The sequence below is a fragment of the Theobroma umbraticum genome, unplaced genomic scaffold, assembly GCF_002168275.2.
Source record: "Theobroma umbraticum cultivar Fairchild unplaced genomic scaffold, ASM216827v3 scaffold_25.0, whole genome shotgun sequence".
Lineage (NCBI taxonomy): Eukaryota > Viridiplantae > Streptophyta > Magnoliopsida > Malvales > Malvaceae > Theobroma > Theobroma umbraticum.
Window position 1 is genome coordinate 941572 of NW_018397282.1, and position 21609 is coordinate 963180.

Consider the following 21609-nt stretch of genomic DNA (forward strand, 5'->3'; position numbering starts at 1 on the left):
GTTTACTAACAACGTCAAGGAGGGTCTTCTTTGCTGATTAGTTCTATTTCTTATGGTTTTCGCATCTCTGTTCATTGAATTTTTCCTTCCATATGTACATGTCCAAAGGGAAACAACAAAAGTTCATCAGAGACCATTGGTCCAGAAAGCCAATTATCTTATAAATGTGCTGGAATTTTAACTTGGGGTGCACTCATAAGGGGTAGGGCCACAAGGTATAATTGAGTGCTTTGGAGGCTTCATCTCCATCCATTAAATTTCAACCCATTATAATTGTTCAATAATAACCCTTATTATGGTTTGTAAAATCCAACAAATGCACAGATCATGTGAACTTGTGAAGCAAACATTGGCCACACTCTAAGATCTTTTATATTCATGATTTGGCCACAAAAAGTAATTCACAAATATAATAATAATAATAAATTTGCACAAATTTTTGTTATTGGATTGAGGGAATCGAAAATGCGATGTGAGATTCTAAACGTTGCTTCCATGAATTCAAGAGACGACTCCCACCTTATATATGTAATATAGCACTTGTTATCTCATGTGTACCAATGGGAGGTAGAGTAACTCTTATTAACTCCGCATTAAATCTCTTCAAAGTCCCAAAAGGTGTAACAAAGAAGATGGATTCTCTAAGTAGAAATTTCTTCTAGAGGGCAATGAGAAGCATGGTAAATTTGTGAAAGTTAAAAGGGAAGTAATACGTCAACCAAAGAAATTGGGAGGGTTAGGTATTGTCAACCGTAAGAATAAGACTTTGGCCCCTTTAAGTACATGGTGGTGGCGTTTTGTGTGTGAACATGATCCCTTTTGGAGGAAGATCGTTGAAGTGAAATATGGGGTGGCAACTCAAACTTGGATTCTCTCATCTGAAAATCGAGGTAGAATGTCAAAGGTACAGGGAGATATTACTGATCTACAAGCCATCTAAAGAATCCCAAGTGTAATTGGAAAATGAGGGTTGTTACTAGGTCCAAGGCAAGGGTACTAGCATCATGTTCTGGCAAGACGTTTGGGTAAGGGTGGACTTAAAATTTTTTTTGAGTGTTGTCATAATTAAAATAATAATAATTAAAAATATTTTTCCTTCAAGATTTATCGGGAAAGTACTTAGATTAAATCCAACCCAACTTTACTTAGAAGATTGTTCAGTACCATCATTAATAAACTTACATTACTATTGCCTAGAACCTGAATCTTATAAGATAATTTCTTGTATTTTAAAACATTTTTTCATAACTTATTTATCCAAAAACCTGTTAAAAATTACTACTCATTTGTTATCAGTGTAAACTAAAATATTAAAATTAAATAAAATATGATCTTGCATAACATATTATCAAGTTCAACAACTAACAATTTAACAAATTTCTTCTCATTAATCAAAACTAAGTATAAGCATCCACAAACGACATAAAGTTAAATACAAAAATCAAATAATTAAACAATATATCTACAAAATAAATCAAATAGAAAGACTTATCATTTCAAAATATTATTTGACATGCAATACTCTTTTCTATTAACTAAATTCTACTTAAGTCCCAAACAATCAAATTAATCAAAAAATATTTACACGTGAAGTATTTAAAAACTTAATTTGGGTTGAAAATTACTTACAGTTGAATCCTTGATGAGTTGTTTTGAGAGAGTGAACAATGCAACCAAGGATCAAGAAGAGGAACCATTATTATAGGTTTCAAGGGTAGGACTTGCATTTTTGGAGAGTGGGAGTAGTTTAGGTTTTGACTTTTTTAATAAAATCTTAAATTTTAGAAGAATATTTTTTTTGTCTTGCCATGAAATATTTAAATATTAATGTATAAATTACTTTTTTGATAAATTTACTTTGACTTTGAGTCTTTGACGCCACTTCGTACAAAAATGTAAAAAAATTATTGGGTCCATTGGATATTTAACAACCTAAAACTCTAGATAAATATTGTATAAAGTAAAAGCTTTTGTTAAATGAATGGTGTCATGTGACACCACTCACCTTAAGGTAGGTCTGCCCATGCGTTTGGGTGGAGGGTAAGCCTCTAAAATTGTCTTTCCCTAGGTTGTTCCAAATAGCTATTACGATAGAGGTAAATTAAGGTGTCTACTTATGTTCAAGAGGTTGGCTCTATGTTGTCCAGTTGGTGATTTGGCTTTATATAAGGTCTATTTGAGTACGAAAAAAGGAGTCATTCAAGGTCCATTTGATTTGCAGCAAGAAAAATAGAGTAGTGTGGAAATTTAAAGAACATGGTGAGTTCTCAATTAAAAAGATCTCTTCAACCCTATGCTATAACTTGTATTCTTTGCATGACAGCAACCTCCATGTGATATGGAGTCTCAAAATACCTTCAAAGGTACAATGCTTCATAAGTTGCTTGTTTGGACTGTATTCTAACAAAAAGTTTCTAGTATCAAAGGGAGTAATGATATTGGAAGAGGAAAAAGATTGTCCTTGGTGCTTTTTTGTTAAAGAGTGTTGCAACCATTTGCTCATGAATTGTATATTTGGAGAGAAATTTTAAAATGGTGGGGAGTAGTAGATGTGTTCCAAATTTAGTCTCTTTCTCCATTAGTGTGACTTTTTAAGTAGAGAAATGGGTGTCGAAAAAATTAACTCTCGATTTGCGGGGTAGCTATTTTGGTCTTTTGGGGTTTTACAAATGAAATTATGTTTCAAAAGAAAAAATAGGAATAAAAGGATAAGATTTTCCTGATAAAACTTCACTCTTTGTTTTTGTTCAAGGCAATGGAAAGGGATGATGGCAATCTTGAAGCAAAATGGTGGACTAATTTGAGAATAGCTTTTAAGTAGAGTATTTCTAAAATATTTTATGCATAAGCATTATTCAATAGGAACCTTCATAAGCTAATTTCTTAAAATATGACATGGATGGCTCTACTATAGGCAAACCTATATATGTGGGGGCAAAAAGGTGCTAATAGATTAAGTAGTTAATATAGCCAATTTATTCTCATGATCAATTGTAATTTCATAATCTAATTATGCTGAGGTTTTTGCCATTAAGGTGGTACTTGAAATGCTTTGTAACTAATAGTGGATTAGCACTCCAAGGTTGTTGTGTTTTGGGTCCTTAAATCTGAGGAGTAAGTTTTATCTTTAGTGCATTGTGGTTTTTGTTATTTGTTGTTCTGGATTAGGCTATGGTCTTTTTGTTGGCCATATTTGATTCCCAGGTATGGTATGTCTTGGTTTTGGGTGGTATTTGTGTCTACCTTATGCTGGTATTAACTCTTTTAGGGTATTTATGTTTTGTTTAGGTTATTTATGTTGTTCATGTGAAATTTGAAAAACAAAATTTGAAAAATTTCTTGTACGTTGATGCGTATAGATTCTCACCTATACTACTTTTAAGGTAATTAAGTCATCACGCTATGATGTTGTTAGGATTAATGACAATATCCTTTTGTAAGGTGGGCCAATGATATTAATTCTAATGTGGGTGTTATTCCCTCAAAATACCTTGGGTTGCCTTCGGGGTGAATAGTTTTTTGATGAGTATGTGGTAGCCGATCATCTGTAAATTGGAAACTAAGCTGGCTTTACGAAAAATGAGAACCTTGTCTATGGGAGCTAGAGTCACTCTTTTAAGATCGATAATGTGTAGCTTACCTACATTTTATGTGTCTTTATTTAAGATGCTTGCTACAACGCAACATAGTATAGAGAACATTCAAAGGCAGTTATTGTGGGGAGGCTCAAATTTAACTAGAAGGATTCACAATGTGAGATGGGAAAATGTATTTAAAAGTAGAAAGATGGGTGGGTTGGGTTTAGTGGATTTGGAACTTAAAAACAAAGCCCTCCTTAATAAGTGGGTTTAGCGGTATGGGAATGAACTAGAAGAGTTTTGGAGAAGAATCATTGTAAAGAAGGCACAATTGGACAACAATAAGTTGATTCTTAGGGTCAGGGATAGAAAATGGGCCTAAAAAATGTGGCAAAATATTGTGCAGCCGCTGTTGGGGGAAGGTAAGTATGGGAGTGTCATGATTGGTGGCATTGGCATAGTTATTGGGAATGGTAGAAAGGTTGGGTTTTGGGATAAGGAATGCGTGGAAGGGTCTATACTTAAAAAAGCCTTCCCATGCTTTGTCAATTAAAAAGGAGGTAAGTGTATAAGAGTTTGGAGAATGGCAAGGTGATAATTAGGTTTGTAAAATCAATTTGAGAAATATATTTGGGTGTGAGATGCAGCAGTATGGTCAATTCTGAGCTATTATCGAGGAGCAAGTTTTAGGAAGGGAGTTTGAAAATAAAGTGGTTTAGAAATGATTCGCTAGTGGTCAGTATACAATTAAAAGTTTTTATAGATCTATGATGGTTAGTAATAGCAAGTTTGCAAGTGTATGGAAAGAGCTATAGGTTGGTGATGATCCCTTCAAAGTTGAGGTTTTTTATTGGCAATTGGTTAAAAGTTGATTATTGATAAAAGAGTGCTTGATGAACAAAGGCATCATAAGTGTGGTTGTAACAATGTGCATGCTATGCCATAAAAAGAAGTAAATGATTAATCATATTTTCTTTATCTATGATAAAACTTGGATGATTTGGGAAAGGTTGTGCGATTTATGGAATTTACAATAGGTTATTCATAAAGAATCATGTTTTTTGTTTTGAATCTTGGTTGGGTTATGCTACTTACTTGAGAAATGGAATGGTTTTGAAAATGGTGTTTTATGCCATTACTTGGACCATATGGATTATTAGGAATGTAGTGGTGTTAGAGGGAAGAAATGGAATGGAAATCAACTCTTTGAGCTGATAAAGGTAAGAATGGCTTGGTGGATTAATGTTAAGTGGTTGAACCGCAATATCTTGCTTGATGATTTAATTAAATGCCTTATGCTTGGAAATAATCTTGATAAATGGTGAAAAATAAAGCTGTTAAGGAATGTACAAGTTAGAGGAGGGGTGGCTCAAGTTTAATACAAATGGTGCGTTCAAAGCTGAGGAAGTTGGTATTGGGGGTTTTCTACGAGACTCTAGAGGTACGACACTTGCTCTTTTTTTCTAAATCTATAGGACATGTTAACGCTAATCTTGTTGAATTGCTTACAGTAAGAAAGGCACTTACTATTTTTGAGGCTTTGACTTCGTCTAACTAATTGATCATTAAGTGTGACTCCATGAACACGGTGAGGTGGGTGCAGAATCTAGATAATATGCCTTGGAAACTAAGAAAAATTGCTATTAAGATTTCCAACCTTTTTCGTAAAGTTCCAGTTTGGAACATCAAACATTTTCTTTGATCGGCCAACCGAGACACCGATAATTTGGCTAAATGATGAGTTCAAAGAACTCATGATCTATTATGGATTAACTATGAAAGTAGGGTGATGGTTGGTGGGTGATTACAATTGGATTTTTCTCTTTGTTTCTCCGGTTACGAGGTTGGTTCATATTTGATGTAGGAAGTTTTTTAAGTATGTCTATTTATTTTATGGTTGATTTTAATATTTCTATGCTAGCAAGGCAAGCTTAGGTGGCTTTTGTTGGAAGCTTTATTTCATTGTTGGTTGCTAGATTGAATGGTTTTCAAGGGGATTATTGTGGTGGTATTTTACTGAGTCTTAGGTAGGGGTTTCAACCTCTGGTATACAATTTATTTTTGAATTTTGTGGCTTTTGTACAACTTTTGGGCAATTTAGTGATTTATGGAGACCTGCATTAGTTTTTTTTTTTTCGTATACAAGGGTATTTTTTGGGTTGTATGAGTGGAGGTTGTGCTTATCCCAAAGGGTTGTTTGCTTTATGTGGGAAATCCTATGAGAATGGGGTGCTTGCAGATTAGTGATTGTGATATGTAGCATTTGTGTATGCATTTACCTTATAGATGATATAATCTAGCTTTTAAAGAAAAATGACAATATCCCTCTAAAATTCAGCAAAAGCATCCAAAAAATTACATACAACAAATTTGAAATTTTCCTTTTAGAGCTTTAGAGAAAAAGAGTTGGCTAAATGCTTAAATTAGGGTTGAATGTTTGGACACTTTTTCAATGAAGGGTCAAACGTTTCAATTGCAATAACTAAGAGCCAAATGTTTTCATTTTCTTACAATTAAGGGTTAAGTTGATAAGTGGATGAAGCATGTATCACATATAATAGAAAATCACATGAATTGATTACAAGATGTAGTATTACACGTCATGTTGAAAAATGTAGTTGTTACATACCATGTTTAAGATTTTAGTTGTTACATGTCATGTTTAAAAATGTAGTTGTTACACGCCATGTTGAAAAATTTAGTTATTACATACTACGATGAAAAAGTTATTATATGCTATGTCATAATTTGAATCGTTTGACTTTATAGAAAAGACTTTTTAATAAAACTACCTTAAATATTTTTTGTTTAGCAAACGGTGACAAGATGGCGGTGACGCGGCAACAGATACTCAATTGGACAATGACACTATAGAGAGAGAAAACGATCAGAGAGGAGAGAAGGCAAAGTGTGGGTAATTTGGGTCGATGGCAGGAAATTTTAATCGATACGAGTAATCAAATAGGGGAAAACAAAGTTGTTTTTCCTTGGACAAAATGATGTCATTTGTCAAAAATCCAATTCGCCTGTCACGTTGGAGGCAAAAAGCCAAGTCAGCATCCACGTCATACGCATGTCGTACACACACCAGACACCTCTCTCTTTAGCTCTTAATTATAAAGATTAGAAGACATTTGGTCCTTTATTGTTACAATTGAAACATTTTGCTCTAAATTGAAAAAAATCCAAAGATTTGACTTCAAATTGAGCATTTAGTCAAAAAAATTTGATTGAAAAAGAAAGACAAAAACAGAATAATTATTTGTCAATGTCAATTTATAAATAAATATTACTATTTGTCAAAAATTGCAACTATTAATCAAAGATTACCACTGTTCATCAAAAGGTTATTATTTATCAAAATTATCAAATTCAACTTTTGAATAAACACATTTTATCAAAAGTTAGCACTATTGATTAAATGTTATCCCTTTTCAGTTTTAATCCAGTAGGCACATTTTGTTTTATTAGCCTCATTTGAAATAGTTTCTCAAAGTAATTTTCTTTGTACTACCTGGATAGATATCCACTCACCTTTTAACTCACAATGTAATAGTACTAATTTCTTTGAGAATCCCCACCTTTTAACTTACATTTCTTGCAATTACCTCGATATTTCACTAATAATGACATTGATGTAACATGTCTCAGATGATAATAATAATAATAACAACAACATTAGATATGTTGAAACCATAAGTTGTTTTCGATATACACAAATTGCCGAAAACCAGCAAATTTCATTTGCTCTCTCTATCCAATTATTCTTTTTTAAATTAATAGAAAACCGAAATCTGAATAATCAAGTTATAACGAACTTCCTTTCTCATTAAGCGTTATAATAACTAACTTTATCAATGTGCAATTCGCACACAAATATTATCATTTTTTTCTTATTTCTTTTAATAAATATAAAAGTATTTAAAATATATTCTAGTAGAATTTAAGGTCTGAAAAATCGTAACAAAATTACTTTTAATTGATTATTTGTGATGTCTTCAGTTCTGTTATCGTATATATTTTGTGAACAAAATTATCAAGTCAAACCAACGGGAAGTGTGGCAGTTAAGTAGGGGTCCTCATTTAATGTGTGCTTGAATAAGAGTTTAATTGCTTGTTGCTAAATTGTTTTTTTGTTTTATCAAGCAGATATTTTCCCCAATTTTCTCTTTTAAACTTTCATGATTTATTACTCTCTTAAAAACCCTTGCAATATATTAGAAAAATGTAAGCAAACATATTGAGAAAACAATAGTTTTAAAAGAATTAGATATTAGGTGTCTAAAGTATATTAATTTTAACTTATAGAAAGTTTCTACAAGTGATACTTGTTTATGAAATTATATGATTTTCAAAGAGTATTTGAGACATTTGAAACTTGAGAAAGATGAGGTAAAAGGGAGGAAAGTGAGAATGTACTTGAATAATTGACTCATTAGTTACATTCGAGCATTTGATTTATTGGTTGATGCATTATCTTCAGTTTAAAAAGTAAGGTTTGAATCTCTCTCTCTCTCAATAATAAAAAGAAAAAAAATTGACTAATTAGTTGATGTATAATTTCTTTATTTAAAAAGAAAAATTTAAATTTCTCTTTCTTTAATTAAAAAAAATATGAAGGAAAAGAGATTGGGATTTTACAAATTTCACCTCCAACTCATGAAGAAAATTAAAAGCAGAGGATGGAGGCAAGTGCAACTGAAACCACTTAAAGTTGTCTTTGTCTTCTCTGTATTCAACAAATGACATGATGTGAGTACCAATTATTCTTCAACAGGTACAGTTCCTTTTGTACCAATTCTTCAATCATGAGTTAAAAGTGTAGTTTCAGGCCCTCTTCAGTACTGTTGATAGTCCTTTTTTGGGGTTACTGATAGAGTGGGCCAATTGCTATCCTGCATTAAAATAATATGAAAAAAGCAGGTAATGCTATTAGCTTGGGGTTCAGACGAAGTCCTTTTTTGCTCCGTTAATTAATTCTTTTGTCCACATTGACCAGCCAATCATTCAACCCATAGGGTTTCTTGTTTAAATTGTTTCCTAATGTATCATAGTTACTCTCATTTGCGTTGAATTTTAATTAAAATTCAAATGAAATATTCTGCTATTTTCTGCCAAAATAAAAAAAAAAAGAGAGAGAGAAAGTTTGTATTGTTAAATCATCCTCACCGACAAAACATCTTTTTTATTAAAATTAAGTAAATTTGTTAGTAAAAATACGAGTTTACATTTGATACATTGTTAATCTATGGTACTTATAAATTATCACTTAATCACACAATGTCATTATTATTAATGAGATAATAAAATCTGATTCATTGATAGTGAATGGAATTTATACAATAACAGTGTATCAAATTAAAACTCTAAAAGCACCTGAACATTTAATTCATTGGTTGGTGTATTATCCTTACTTAATTAATAAATTTACAATTTATCACATATTGTCACTAATAGTCTCTTGGCTAATACCCAGTGACACAAAATTTAATTGTTATCACGACTAGCTAGCTGGCAATACCAAGGACAAACAAAGTGTAGTTAATTTGTCATTAACAATTAATTAGTATTTAAATGGACAACCTCAAATGCTGTTGAAAAAAGTTAGATTGGTTTGGTTGATATTATAATTATTTACTTTCTGCTTTTTCAGGAACTTAGTATAAATAAAAAACAAAACAATACAAACCAAGTAACGCATCATTAAATTTAAATAGAAGTAAAATCACGGATTTTGTCATCTAAAACAATCATATATTTTATGTATAATCTTAAAAAGATTTTATTTTTAAATGTCCTGTTTACCTTTTACCTTGGAAAAATAAAAAGTGGACAATAATTTAGTGAAGAAACCGCCTTAACACGGCATTAGGTAAACTATGCTATATGCATTAAGTTTACGCGTAATAGAGAAGGTTTCACCCAAAAATAGTCCAAGAATCATATATTTTATTCCATGGTGACTAATTGATATCGCTTAGCTAAAGTAACTAATTGGAAAAGCATCCTTCTAGTAACTCATCAAACATGGTTCCAATTTTGGTAATAATCAATTCTTGGGCTTTACTTCCTCAAATGTTTTTCTTGTACCAAATAATTAGCTGTGTCTCCAAGCAAAATCCAAAATGGAGAGATGCATACATCAAATATTATACAAGTCAATAATTTTCTTTCAAATCTTGGTCTTTGTAGCCATTTCAATTTCTTGATGAGCATAATGAGGAAGTGACGTATGATTTGAGATTAATTAAGAAGCCTGAAATTAATTTAGTATGCACTACCTAACAAAAGGATAGAGTCATGAATTAGTTTGTATAAGATAACAGATTTTCAACCCTCTTGGGCTCAGCAAAAAGCAATGACGATGAAGTATGATAGTGGATAACCAAGTCTACACTTCAACCAAAATCAATATTTTAAAACCCAGATAAAATATTTAACTAGGCTAACTAATTTGACTATTTTGCTTCCTGATACAACATGAATTCTATTTTACAGAAATTTTAAGTTTAATGAGGTTGTCTTGGATATGGTTGAATTTAAGTCTTCTTCTTTTTTTCTTTTTTTTTTGAAATAGATAAGCATTTCTCTTTTTTTCTATATATCATGTGCATGGATAATAGTTTATTTAAAAAATAGATACAAAAAGAAGCACACTTTTGATTGACCAAATCAATCTTTGGCATGATTTTTTTTTTAAAATTTATTTCAAACCATAAATAATTAAAATAGAAAAAAAAATGGAGGAAAAACTGATGATAACCAAAAAAAAAAATCATGTTGCTGTTCACTTTTCTATTCTTCTTTTACCTTTTACCCAATTTTTATGTTTTAATTTTAACTTATTTATTGTACATTTTTGTTATTTCATTTTCCTCTTTTTTTCTCTCTCGAATCCCTCACTCTCCCTATTCCTCCCTTTTCTTGTCTCTTCCCTTCTTTTTCCAATTTTCTTAGTCGTCCAAAATATTAAAGAAATATACTAGAAAATATTAACAATGCTTAGACCTAACAATTTGTGTTTTTGTGTCTTAATTGCATCAACACGATGATTAAGACATGAAACATAATAAGACTAAACCTGAACATGACATGAATAATTATCCGTGTTAGCATCTAAAACGCATACATAGATATGTTTAATAATTATGTAACATAACATGACGTGACTAACACGGTTGTTAAACTTATCAAGATTTTTTATGCTATACGATAGGATTAATAAACAAGATTAAACAATTAACATAATTTTTTCCTAGCACGATTAAGATGCTTAACACTTTTAGCATGATTAACTTAAAATATTTACAATTAAATATAATTTTATGATTCAAATTTAAAATCAATAATCACAAAAACAATTATAACAAAATAATAATAACATCAAATATAATAAAATTTAACATAAATAACATACATAAAATTCATTATCATTCTAATAAAATCCATCATTAATATTAAATGTGTTAATTGCACATATTTAAGCACGGTAACATGATTAATTAAATGTATTTAAAAATGTTTAACTCTGTGTCCTTCTATGACGTGCTATTTGTCATGTCTAAAATTGTTAGATCTAGCAATGCCTTAAGTGTTGAAAAAGAAAAAAAAAACACTCAATGATGCCTTCTGCAAAAAACGGGTAGAACAAAGTCTTAGCCAGCCATGTCTTGCATTCTAGTTCATATAGTTAAAACATAGACCAAAAGCAACCCGTGGTGTGCACACGGACAACAACAATACTAGCTAGTAACAATCTAACATTTGAGCTAAATTTGTTATTATAAATTTCTCGATTTAATAGAGAAACCTCTTAGCAGCGTTTGGCATTAGGGATGTGTACCTACATTCCTTATAATATACCCAATTAAATTACATTGTTGCGTTTGTTTTGAAACAAACCAATGCAATGTAAGATCTCCTTTCCCAAAATACCATGAACTCCTTGATTGTTGAAATGGACAACTACTTTGACAGTCATATCAAAAGGCTATAGCATGAAAGAGAAGAACCTAAAAAGAAGATGAATCAGCTTAAGAAGAACTTTGATTTAGATAGTTGATCCTTAAGTTAATCCATTAGAAGACATATATCATTTTGTGGAACAAATTTATTGTAACTCTCAAAACATCTAAATTTTTAATTTTATTTGATGACTTTCGCATACATTCATTCACATATTTTTTATATCTATTGATTGACATGTTTGACAACTTTCTATGCTTTATCCTTAGATGTTGATTGATGATTGATTGAACTTACATGTTATGAATGTTTCTATGATCTTGTCCTTAAATGTTGATGGATAATTATATTTAACTTGTACTACTAATGCTTTACTTTTTTATGAGTGTCTTTTTTCATTAATCCTACACTCTACTTTTTTTTTCTTTTTTGATATAATAAAAAGGGGGAGAAATATAGTGAATAAAATTGTGCTTAAATTTTCATTTATATTGGCTGGATTTTTATAAATGATTTTTCAAAAGTGCTTTCAAACTTAAATGTAAATCTTTTTGAAGAAACACAAATTTAGGGGGAGCTTTTCTTGAGAAAAATATTTTGAAATCTTGAGCATATTTTTAAGGGGAGTTTTTCTTCAATGAACAAATTTAATTCTTAATTTTGTCATATCAAACAATGGGAAGTTAGCTTTATTCTTGTTTTGACATGACAAAATTGATTAATCTCAATGAGCTTCGAAAGTGAATGAAAGATACTTTTGAGTATGAAGAAAATCCTCAAAGGATTGTTAAAGTTAAGCTCGAAGGAAAAATATTTTGAGATGCTTTGATTGTTTGAATATGATTTCAATATGGATGATAATACTCTTGAACTTAAAGAAATATCTCTTAATTTTCTCAAAGGTCTTTTGTTTTAAAATTAAACGTGCCAGCCTAAGAATCAGGTTTTCAAAAGAAATGATTTGATTCTTAAATGAAAAGAAACAAAATCTATTTCTTTGATTACAGCAAGAATCAATTTTGGAGAAGAAGAAGTTAGATCTCAAGCAAAGATCAACAGTGAAGCATTAATTTTGAGAAAAGAAAAAGTTGTTTCTTGGAAGACAGAAGCTTCTGGATTTGTGAAAACACCTCAAAGATAAAGAAATGATTCTCGAGAGATAAAATGCAAAAGTGATAACTCTATTATATAGAGTTATTTTGACTCATTTTGGGAGCTTAAGTAGCTAGATCTTTGAGATTTTATGTTCGAATTTTAGCATTATAGGTGTTTTTTTTAGTTTAAGTTTGATTATTTGTTAAGTGTTAATTTAAGTTATTTTAGTTAAATTTTAGGTTATTTTTATTTAAATTACTTTAAGAGTAGTTATTGCTAATTTCTCCTATGGCTTTTGTAGGAAATTGATGAAAAAGACTCATTTGATGAAAATCAGTGCACGTATGGTGATAGCTTCATTCGTATATGTTTCAATATTTTGACCATATCTCTTTCTAAAAACTCCAAATGAGGTGATTCTTTGACCAATCAAATTATAAGAAGAAGGGAAACAATTTTATGTTCACCAATTGGCCCAGTTATGATTGGATCATGGTCAAAACATTTGTCAATTCGGACCACTGCAGCAGGATGTAAAGACTGAACATGATGCAGTATTTGGAGCAAATATTTCAATCCAGAAGTCCAATTGATGTGATTTTTAATCCATTGGAAAGTTAAGAGATAGGGATAAAACTTTTATGTTTACTACTTTGCCCAGTTCTTAACATATCAGGGTGAAATCATGTTTGAAGTTGATAGACTGCCACAGTGCTGGGAGAACAAGGCTGCAGCGTTGATGAAAGGAAGCACACATACAAAATTCCAGAGAGCTCAGCGCTGCAGCACTGGAGAAGTAGCGCCGCAGCGCTGCGCGACTTCCCTAAAAAAAATAAAAGACATTAACGGAATTTCACAAAATTAGGTTATTTGGAGCCTATTTAAGGAGACTTTTTCAGAGATTTTTGAGGCAGCAAGAGAGGCAGCAAGAGAGGCAGCAAAGGAGGCAGCAAGAAACTATTCTGGAGATTTGGAGCCAAGAACAAAGCAAGGAAACAAGAGATTGGAGAGAGAATCAAGATCATACATCTCTAACTATTAGTTTTCTCTCTTACCTTTGTGTTTTTTTCTTATTTTCTTTGACTTGGATTCATGGCTAAATTTCTTTGGATATTGTCTTTATTAGATATTATGAACTAATTTATTTTTCTAGGATTGCAATTGAACTCACATGTAATCTAGATTTTTAATCACTTTCTTGCTTATTTTCAATGGGATTTGAATTGTTTATTCCAATTTGTTCTTAATGCTTTTAATTGCATGGCCACCAATTAAATTGATCTAGAAACCTAAACAAACTTGGGAAAGGGAGTTTAGTGTAGACTAAAATTGGGATAGCATTGATCATATTAATTGATTTGCGTATAGGATAGGGATATACCTATAGGCCATATGTACGCAAATTAGAGCCTAACTTAATGAGTTTGTTTTAATTTCAATTCACATAGGGATATAGTGTTTTGGTTAAAATAGATATTTTATAAGATGAGTTGGGAGACCCTTATAAATAATTTAGGACTCTAGGTTAGCAATTCAAACCATTGAGATAAGTAAGGAAGAGAGGTAAGATTTAGATGAAGTGTGAGGGATATTGTAATCCTAGGCTTGTTTGATTTGATATTTATTTGAGTATTTATTATTTTGATTTTTCTTAATTTAATTCTGCTATAACTTAGTTTGATTTGATATTATTTTGATATTGTTTGGATAAGATTAATTTGCAATAGTTTTAGTACTTAGTAAACTTTTAGATCAATTCCCTGCGGGATCGATACTCTACTTGCTAATATACTATTTATTCGATACGTATACTTGCGTGGTAGAATTTTAACTGACAAAAAGGAGAAAAGCAAAGAAGAAAAAATCGATTCTACATGAAAAAGAAGTCAGTTTTTGAAGCACCAAAAGTACAACTCAAAAACTTGGTAACTAAGAAAGACATGGCATAATTGGACAAAAGTGGAGCCGCAAAAATCTAACTTAAATACAAATTTTGGCACTAGAAAATTGTGAAGAACTGACACCTTGAGGCTAAAGAACCAATTTTCCAAGATTCCAAAAGTGGTATCTTTAATTCTAGTTGTAAAAGAACCAACACCCCCAAATATAAGAATCAATTCTTCAAAGACAACAAGCTACAAACTTTGTGAAGAATCAACAACTCAACAGCAAAGAATCAATTTTACAAAAGTGATAGAATTTTGCAAGCTGGCTAGAACGTACATGAAATGATTCAAAACTCCATTCAATAGGTAGAAAATCTTAAAGGCTATAAATATCCACCTTGAGGATGTTAAAGCAAGAAGAGAAAAGGAATTTGAAAGATTTTGAATCATCCTTGAAGAAAAAAAGAGCAAAAAACCAAGAGATAAAACTATGAGCAAAAAGCTCCCATCTTTGAGCATGTAAAAAACCTAAAGTTCACATCTTTATTATTGAGCTGGTCCTTATTAAGCGTAGACCTTAAATCATCATATTTTTGTGAAAGCTCCCACCTTTCTAAACCTAAACTTATTTATCAATCTTTCTCGAGATCTTTAGTTGGCGATTCACTTAAATCCATTGTTGTATTAGTTATACCTCTAAGTAAAAGGTAGAGGGGTTTTGCTTGATCCTTTAAAAGCTTCATTTTGTGTAAAGATTGTGCTTTAACCTGAAAAGAGTATTATCTTGGTAGAGGTTATGCTTGATCCTGCAAAAGCTAAGTTGTAGAAGTTACGTTTAATCATGCAAAAGGCATGTTCTAAAGGTTACGCCTGACCCTATTAAAAAGGCAAGCTAATAGTAGAACCAAACTCCTTATGCTATCAAGGGAGAAGACGTAGGCATTGGAAGGTCAAACCTTTATAAAGAATTTTCCAAATCCCTTTTTCTTTTCTACTCTTTACTCATTAACGTTATACTCTTTTTTGGTGTTTCATTTTTTCATGTTTGAGTTGATTTTTGAAAAAAGGGGAATTTTAACTAACCAACCAATTCACTAGCTCTTAGTTACTTTAAGCTTATCTTTCTAACAAATAACAATAACAATATATTTCAAAATTTTCAAAATTGCTAACAAATAAAAAGTTATTTTCTAACTAATATTAACATGGATTTGCTTGATTCTTGGTTATTTGTTAAAAAATTTATTTAAGAGATGATATCATTTAAAAATTTACAATAAAAAAAATACAACTATATTAAACTTGCATTTTAATATATAGGGAAAATTCTAAAAACTAACATTACATTTCTAGTAATGTACTTGTAATCCAATACTACAATGTTATCTTACTAGCAATACCATTCCTTACAATCAAATTCCATAGCATTTCTTGCATTATATATATATATATATATATATATATATATATACTGAAAAATAAATCTATCATATGCCAATGACTAGGATGATTATGGACTTTACTAATTCTAATTTCCTCAAGCTATTGAGGAAATTAATTGGTCAAATTCCTCTGGGATTTTACAAACCTCATCTTCAGGCTTTGCTTGTATTCTCCTTCAATCTCCATGGCGTCTTTGGATCTCTATCTGCAAGTTACAAAATTTTTTCTATTTAACCCTAGTTTTACACTTTGATGTAACTAATTACATTCAATAAGCAATAAGCCTCAAGTTACATTTGAGGGGAGTTAGGTGAGAAAAGAGTTTTATAACCTTAGAGAAAATGAGAGTAAGGTAGGGTGTGCAGACCTTATTTCAAAATAAATACCATGAGAAATAAATTTAACCATCCATAACCTAATCTTTTATGGTATAAGTCCATAATCATCCTTGGTCTAAGTCCATAATCATCCTCAAGCTTTATAATCATAGTCAAAACCATAAATGTAAATGCAAGCTCAATATCACTTGGTGATCTTTGGTGTTATTTGAGAAAAGCATCAATTAACTTACTTAAAGCGCTTGACTCAAATTATTTGGTATTGTTCTATTTCAATTTAGTGTTAAAGAAATTTCCATATTCAAAACACATAGGGTGCGTTTCGTTTAGTGCAAATGAAGGAGATTCCCTGTAATTTAATTAGGTGTAATTACTTTATAATGTTTGGTTTAAGGAAAGTGGTTGGTAAAGTGATTCCATTGTAATATCATTGCAGTGAGAGAAGGCATTGTCATTCCCTTCTCTCATGAAGGGAAAGTAACTTTCCCTTTACAAAGGGAAAGTTACATATTTTTTCCCCAAATTGTCTACCCCGATCTTTTTCTATTTACTCCTTTTCTTTGTTTCCTTCTTCTTCTTATTGTTAATTGTAGAACCCTAACTGCTCACCAACAAGCCTCAATAGTTGAACTCTTTAGGAGGAAAGAGGGGCGCCATTTGAATATGGTGATGGGAGTAAAGAAGAAAGGTAGAAAAAGAGAAAAAAAGAAAAGAAGAACAGTCCATCACCAAAGAGCAAGGAGGAAGCAAAAAGAATAGTCCATCACCATAGAGCAATAAGGAAGGAGAGAAAAAAGAAAACGAAAAAAAGAGTCCATTCAAAGGATGATGGGTGCAGGAAGAAATAAGAGAAAAAAATGAAAGAAAGAAAGTGATGGCTAATTAACTAATAATTTTATAAAATAATTTAAATTAATTAATGTAATTATTTAAAAGTTAACTAATTTATTAAAATATTTAAGAAATTGAGAGGATTTGAAAGGAAAGGATGTTTGGAGTCGTGGTTATGAGAGAAAGAAAGCATCAAGAAGCTTAAACTTGAGTATTTATCGATAGATTACGTTTAAACTTTTGACAACGGCTATTTATCTATCAACAGATAATGTGATCTATTGATAGAATTTTCTATCTGTCGATAGATTGGTCTTTGGATAATGTTTTTCATTTTTAATTTTTATAAGTTTAAGGTGAAAATAAATATTTAGTAATTTTATATATTTTAATATTTAAATAATTAATATAAAAATATTATATTATTTTTTAATGTTATTATTTATTATTTTAATTACTTAAAGTTGAAAAGTCAAATTTTATATTATAAATTATAAATTTATTCAACTTATATGTTTTTATCCATAAGGGTAATTTTATCAATTTACAATACATTCACAGTAAAATACTTACAAAGTAATCCTCTTAGCAATCACATTCCCTGTAATTATCATTTTCACTTATTATATAAAATGCTGCAAAGTTATATTCTTAGCAATCACATTCCCAACAATCACATTCTCAACAATATACCAAATGCAATGTTAAAGGAAACCTTTTACTTCTTATTTCTTATTAGAAATTCATTGAAATAAAATTTTCCTTTTTAAGACTTTTCATTTTAATTCTTTCCATAATTAAAACTCCTTTTAATTGTGGAAACCTCTTTATTTTAGGTAAGCTTCCTAAAATGTATCTAAGACAATATTTTAATATCTAACATTTAAAACATCTATTAGTTTTTGAAATTTTATCTTATTCAAGTTACCTAAACTGTGACTTAACAAATTTTAAAAACTTCTAATCAAACTAAAATTTTAAAAAAAGTTTAATGATATCTCATAATTTATGAATTTTTTTTAAAGTAGGAAACTATTTCCTATGATTTCACAAATTAAAATGATATTCTTAATTTTACGAATTTCCTTTAAAGTAGGAAACAATTTCTTATTCTTTATGAATCACTCAAAATTAAAATTCTATCCTTAATTTTAAGAATTACTTTTAAAAGAGGAAACAATTTCTTTTTCTTTATGGATCACCAAAAATTAAAATAGATGGCATTTTAGTGCTCTTAAAACTCCACAAATCTTGAGTCAGACTTATGAAAAAGCTGCTGAAAAGTCCCAACTAGTGTGTTTAACAATTAAACACAAAATTCATGGAGAATTAAGCCACTAAAACTAATCACAACTATCCAAAATTCTGCATTGAATTTTTGTTCTTTTGGAACTCAAATATATGATTTTTATACACTTTTTCATACTAAATCAAGTTTGGATGAAATATATAGCAATTTAATTAGATAAAACTAATTTTTAAAAATTAAAAAAACTGTTCATAAGACTTACTCAGCATTAGTAAAAATAATCGAAACGTTAATCTCCAACACACCTCAAAACTATTCAATTTTAACTTGGTTTTGCAAGCTTTTTAATCCGTTCATTAATTCTTCACTTAAACATGATTTTAAACCTTTTAAAATTTGTTTTAGTAGATTAAACACATGCTGTCTAGATTTGAATTAAAATAGAAAAATATATTTTAAAGAAAGCCCTCAAAATCGATATATACCAAATCAACACACAACTCAATCTTATTCAATATCACCAATAATCAAGCATGCAAATTACATGAAAAATATCAAACAAAGGCTTTGAGACCACTATTGTGATTCGACCTCATGCTCAAAAATAAAATTAATCATGAAATTAAAAATATAACGTTGCAAAAAAATAAAATAAGCATTTAATTAAAGAAACAACCGGATCTCACAACATCAATGTATGCATTTTTAATGCAATTTTCAGATCAGTTATGAAAACTCATAATTTCATGTGTTACATACCTTGCTCTAGAGATCATAACTAAGAGCCAATTAAATCCAAAAGGCTTGTGATGAAGCAAGAAACTTGCAAGGGTAATAAGATAGTATGAAATCTTGCATTTAAATTCTTTGCTTCTTCACCTTTAGGATTTGTCAAATCTTTAGCTACCCAAGTGTTTGGTCTCTAACAGTAATCCACACAGTGACCAAATAAGACCTTCTCAAAGATAGGATTTTATTTGTGATAACAAGTTTTGTTTCTAAAATAAAAATACTAAAAGTTCTTGTTGAATGTTATTTTTATCAAACAAAGAAAACTATTTTCTTTTCTTATTTTTATGAAATTACTAAAAAGTGGCTAAAGGCTTGGAGTTTTAGTTTGCTAACATAACATATTTATAAAGCCAAACTAAGTTGTGACTCTAAATACAACATTTGTATTTTTATTCAATTAAGTCATTATGAACTTAATTAAATTTTCAACTTTATTTTGGTCTATTTCAAATAAGTCCAACTTAATTAATTATCCTTATTTAATCTCAATCGTGTCACTTACTGTGTGTGACCTATTAGGCTCCTAACATGTTGATGATAAATATAAATCATAATCAAATATCAATTTGACAATTGATTTACAATTATAGATCATGAGCGGCATTTAGCAACACATCATGACCACCTAAATGTTAGAGAGTCAATTAAAGAATTTAACAAATCCATTTAATGACAAGTCTTTTTGTGTGATATGGTCTTTTCATCAAACATCCTAAATATGTCATAAAGCATCGCTCGATGTCTACTTATGACTTCCCTGTTGGGATTCAACCTCATGCTCAAACATGAAAGTAATCATGAAATTAAAAATATAACACATCCAAAAAAATAAAATATGCAGTTAATCTAAGAAATAGCTAAATTCTACAAGATCAAAGTTCGGGTGTTTCATGTAATTTTTAAATTAATTATAAACATTTATAAGTTTAAGTATTACATACCTTGCTCTAGATATCACAATTAAGAGCCAATTAAATCCAAAAGGTTTGTGATCGAATGAGTAACTCAAAAAGAGAAGAAATCTATTTCACATCCTGCAGTCGAAATCTTTGTTTTTTCACCTTTAGGATTGACCAAATCTTCCCACCCAAGTGTTTGGCTTCTAACAATAATCCACACAATGACCAAATAAGACCTTTTCAAACGTAGAATTTTACTTGTGCTACCAAGTTTTGTTTTTAAAATAAAAAGATAAAAAATTCTTACTGAATCTTATTTCTGTTAGACAAATAAAATTATTTTTCATTTCTTATTTTTATGAAATGGCGAAGAAGTGGTTGAAAGCTTAGAGTTTTAGTTGACTAACATAACATATTTATATAGCCAAACTATGTTGTAACCCTGGATACAACAGTTGTATTTTAATTCAATTAAGTTCTTATGAGCTTTATTAATTTCCCACTTTATTTTAGTTTATTCCAATTAAGTCCAACTTAATTGATTATCCTTATTTAATCTCAATCATATCACTTAATGTGTGTGACCTATTAGGCTTCCAATATGTTTGTAATAAATATAAATCCTAATTAAATATTAATTTGATGATTGATTTATATTTATAGATCATGAGCATTATCTAGCAATACATCATGACTGTCTAAATGTTAGAGAGTCAATTAAAGAAGTTGACAAAGCCTTTCAATAATAAGCTTCTCAGTACAATATGGTCTTCTCATCAAATATCCCAAATATGTCATAAAGCATGGATCGGTGTCTATTTATGACATTCCATATTACTTCTCATAATTTATGACTAACTTTATGAATTTAGGAAACTAACTTTCCTCAAATTCATCATGCTTTGCCCAAAGACTTTACACAAGTTCATTAAGAATTGAGAAGAAGTGAGATACATTCCATCATATCACTTGGGGTGATGAATCCTCTCTTGACCAACTTTGCAGCCTTGTTCTCCCAGTGTTACGACAGTCTATAAACTTCAAACATAATTTTTGCCCTGATTTGATCCATACTGGCAAAGTAATAAACATAAAAGTTTTAACTTTTTCTTTGAACATTCCAATGGCGTAAGATTCATGTCAATTGGACTTCGAGATTGAAAGATATGCTCTAAACACCGCATCATGTTTAGTCCACGTATACTGCTGCAGTGCTTCGACTAAGACAAAGTTTTTGATCGAAATCTATTCCGAACTGGGCAAAGTAGTAAACATAAACATTGTAGCCCTTCCTCTTATAATGCTAGTGGTTAAGAATCACCTCATTTAGAGATCTGTAAAGAGAGATATGATCAAAATACCAAAACATATACGAATGAAGCCATCACTATACTTGCACAAATTTTATCAAATGAGCCTTTTTCATCAAATTTCCTACAAAAGCAATAAGAGAAATTAGCAATACTATTCTTCAAGTAATTTAAAATAAAATAACTTAAAATTAAGGTAAAATAATTTAAATTAACCACTTAA